Source organism: Nesoenas mayeri, assembly GCF_963082525.1.
Source record: "Nesoenas mayeri genome assembly, chromosome: 2".
In the NCBI taxonomy this organism is placed as follows: Eukaryota; Metazoa; Chordata; class Aves; order Columbiformes; family Columbidae; genus Nesoenas; species Nesoenas mayeri.
This window is the reverse complement of record NC_137543.1, coordinates 26,325,193-26,329,636: the sequence shown is the minus strand read 5'-3', so window position 1 is coordinate 26,329,636 and position 4,444 is coordinate 26,325,193.

The window sequence follows — 4,444 nt, the reverse complement described above, 5'->3', positions numbered from 1 at the left end:
AAGAAGAGGTTGTGGAAATACATTTCTTGACCATATTCAGTGTTAATGTATGTCTTATAGAACAGTTCAGGAATGGTGAGATAAGTCCACTTGTGACAGTGATATCATAACTGGATGAAATGGATGTAAGTATGTGTGCAGCTCATGCCAATACTAGTTGTCATCTTCTCAGACGCAAATGCATGACACTTCTTCCCCTTGAGCTGATCTGTGGCATACTGTCCTTTTGCAATTATACTCGTCACTTATCTCTGGTCCCCAAGCCCTAAACAGAACAGGCTTGAGTAGTTCATCTCCCTGCGCTGTACAATATTTCGCCATCAGTGGAGGAACATGCTGTTCAGCGACGAGTTCAAAGTTCTGCTCCTAGTTTGCCTTTAATATTCTGTTTTGCTTTTGGAATGTGCAACTAAAAAACTGGGAGTGTTTTTCCTGGCTTGAGATCCTTGACACAATGATGTTGTCTATCTTTGTGAATGTTTCCACAGCATTTTTCTGCACTAATAGATGCTCATGTACATCATTGTAAGTCTTTGGACAGAGGCTGTGGTGCTTCTCTTTTCTGAACTCTCTCCACACAGGATGTTCCCCCACTGTGGCAGAGACCTGTAGCTCTAGAACTTTGCCTTGTAATTTAAGCTGCAAATTTCTGGATCTTCTGTTCAAGGCCCAAAGTCAACAAACAGGGAAGGGGGACTTCTCTGAAGGGGTCAATGCCATTTAAATGACATTTAGAGACTGGGCACAAGATCTCTGGAAAGAGTGGTAACTCTACGGATTATGTGCTTCCTTGCTCTAGTTTGCAGAAGCAATTAGCTGATTTTAGCTCCAAGTTCTGGCAAATCTGTGGGAAACACCACTAGGAATAAACATGTTTGGTTTATTTTTAAAGTAAAGTTTTCTCAAACTCCAAGTGTGGTGCATCTACGACTAGCTGCTACGCAGAGGGATTGGGAGAACATCCATCCTCTCTCATCCAAAACCAGTTCCCCTTTACCAGCCAGGTTCCTAATTCCACCTAAGTGTCATCTGTGCTCCCTCACACTGTGCATGGCTGCCCAAGAGCAGAGCTGTTTTATGCGTGAAGACACATTTTCCCCTGCATTCCCCAGGCCCCGAGGGAGTGTGTCCCTTCACAAGGGTGGGTGGCTCCAGCCGGCTGGGTGGCAGCTCAGTCCCAGCTTCTGAGACGCAGCCCTCCCCACCCGTGGAGGTGCCTCTGGGGCCACCTTATCTTCATCCCATCCAACAGGCACAGCAGTAGCTGTGCGTGGTGGCTATGGCCTTGTGTGGCTGGTCCTGTGAGCAGTGCTGATGAACTATACTTCAAAACATGGATTAAGGACACTTTTTTTTTTTTCCTTCCCAAGAGCTGCTGTTCTGTGGCATTTGTTCTATAAACCCAGATAAAAATCTTGTTCGTACTTTTCAAGTTTATGTTTACAGAAGAGTTGAAAAATAGCCATAATGACAGTTTAATTAATGTATGCCATTAATCCTGGAGATAATCAAAACCTTGATAAATCTCTAATCTTGTAAAAAAGGAATTAGAAAGTCCTGAAACATCTTTTGCTATCTGTGAACCTTGTAATGAGATGTTGCTTGCTTGGAGGAGGAGCCCTGGGAAGGAACAGTGCCAGAGGACATATTCTCAGCAGATTTCATCACTGGACTTCTTGTGTGATATTGTTCTTGGCAGAAAGGTTATAGCTGGAGTCCAAAGCCTTCAATACTGTTTTCAAAATTTGTCCTTCTGCTGTCAATTGTATAAAATTGATCTAATAATTTGTAGGAGAGCTTTAAGTACCGTGCATTTAAAGTACGAATTCAGTTTTAATGCTTGTGGACCTTACTACTTTCTTCATAGTGAATCGTGTATGTGTGCAAATCATGCCAGTATGTCATACAGATTTTGCCAGGATAAAAAATTAATATAAGGCAATATTTCAAAGTTGTTTAAAAAAATAATAACATGGCTGACTTCAGATAACTATTTTTTGGAGGTTTGTACTAAATTCTGTTTTCAGTGCTGTCTATATCCTTACACTTTTACATGTCGAGTGCAGTTTATGTGTTGTCAGTTATTACCAAGAAGTGTCAGTGAAACTGCTTTGGAGGATGCAGTGACTAACAGACATTGACATGAATTTGAGGAGCTCAAATAGAAGTGCTCATCCTTTAAATCTTGAATTGAGAGCAAAATGTAATGTACAAGGGCAAAACGTCCCAGTATCTGCTGCTCCTGCAGGGACCTGGGAACCAGCTGGGGCTGGTGGGAAGCATGGTGGGAAGGCACAATAATAGGTATTGCTTCTCCTCCTCTCCAGAGACCCAAAGAAAACTGCATTTGTCCTCTGGAAAGGAGGCCGGGGGCAGCAGTCTGCTGCAGGGGGAGGGTTAAGGCTGGGTGAGAGCTTTTGTCTGGTTCCCAAAAGAGACTGAACCGGTAGAGGAGCCAGAGCATGGCTAGGTTAAGTAAACCCTCAGAGGGCTGGGGGTGAAGTCCTGGCAGACACACAGGTAGGAGGGTGAAGAAAATGAGAATATTTGCGGCAGGGTTGGAAACATGGAGTTTTGTCTTTCTTCTTCTTTTTTTTTTTTTTTCTTCTTAGATTAGGAATAATGCACAGTACAAGAAGCACCAAGAAGAGCCTGGTGCACCAGTTGCAGGGCACCCAGGCAGTGAATTACCCCACAAGATCAAGAAATTGGAGCAATATCCCTGTAGACTGAGGAAAGGGATAAGGTCTTGCTATAAAATCAGCCATGAATGTAGGTAAATAGTAAGACAGGAAATGTTTTGAACCTTGTCCAGAAAAGAAATTCTTGAAAATACAAGATGCATTTGGGTAAAACTAGCAAACAGAAAGAGAGGTCATGGAGATAAAACAAAGTGGAACTTCTGCACATTTTCCCCATCTTCAGATAAAGTTGTATTGCCATACACAAGTACAATGACTCCTGAACTTTGGCTTCTTTATTTATAAAACAATATACTAATCCCAATCCCTGGACACACTGACGTAACTGAATGTCATACTTTCCAAATATAATGGATTGCATTCCCATCATAAAATAAATACATTCCAGCAGTGAGCCCCACAGCAAATAACAGAGCTCCAACAGCTGGGATAAGAGGTACAACAATTGGGTTGTGTCGCTGAAGCCCAAAAGCAAAGTTTTTGCTGGCAGCATTCTAGGAAAACCTATTATAATGCAATGCTACCAAAAAAGTGCTCTTTTCTTTCTAGTTCTGTGCTGCATGCAAAAGCCATTAAAAAAAATCCTGGGTAAACAAACATACTCTTTTCCATATGACCTTTTCTTCAGTGTTTTCAAAAGTATATTGTCTTTTCAGTTTAACGCAATATTTGTCAGCTTGTATTTATAGCTTAAAATAAAAGCCTCCCTCAAACTGTCACCAAAAATGCCCTTCTATAGGCATGCTGTCAGGAAAAGACTTTCCTTCCCTGAGTGTCATCCTGGGCTCAAATACATTTTGCTGAAACCGAGATACAAGTGCCTTCAGCAGGCAGTGCATCTTGAATCAGCTGGATATATATCTGCTCTGGCCTGAGGGCCATTTCTGATCTGTGTTATGTGAAAGTGAGGGTTAAATACAATAGATAATCAAGCAGCAATGGTTCGCTTTCATGCACTCTTTCTTTTTTTTAATAAAATAAGCAGACACTAAAACCTTTAAAGAACATTTTTATTCTTATCTAATGTGTAGGGGGCAATAACAGTATTTGCAGCAGTATGACAAAATGGCACATTACCCAATTCCACATGACTCAGCATGCATTTTTTAACTTAGAAACTGTAATGAAAGGCCATGGTTCTTCACAAACTGATCGTACTCTGTGGATATAAAAAATGAAAAACTGAAATGTCACATTGCTATTGCGTAGTGCTAGCACAAATTCACCAGCATAATGTAAGCAGGCATGAGCCAGGGCAGATTACAGATTGCAATAAGTTGGGGAGCTCCTTTGCCGAGAGTCAGAGAGATTCTTGCAACTTCATGGGACATCTTCAAATATAGCACAGGACTTTATTTCCCGTTCTGCCATTCAGTAACTTATTGTGAAGGAAAGAGCCAAAGATTTGCAGTTAGGTGAATGTAGTCCTTTAGAAACTCCATATTTAGTTCAGCTGCCAAACAGAGAAGGCTGGTCCTGTGTATTGATCCTTGCAGGAGCTCAGCATTTGGTATTGTCATGAGTTAACACTTCAGTCAAAGCTGATATTATTATTAATGGTTGTTTTGAAGTGCACGTATGTTTTTTCTTTCATGACTGAATTTGTGACGGCAGAACTCTGGGAGCCTCCATTTGCATGTTTGTATCCTCAATTTGTGGTAGTACACTTTGGGGCTTTGGAAGCTTCAAAGCTTCCTCCTTCTCAACCCAAAGGACACTTTCATTTCTTGATGAAACAGTCA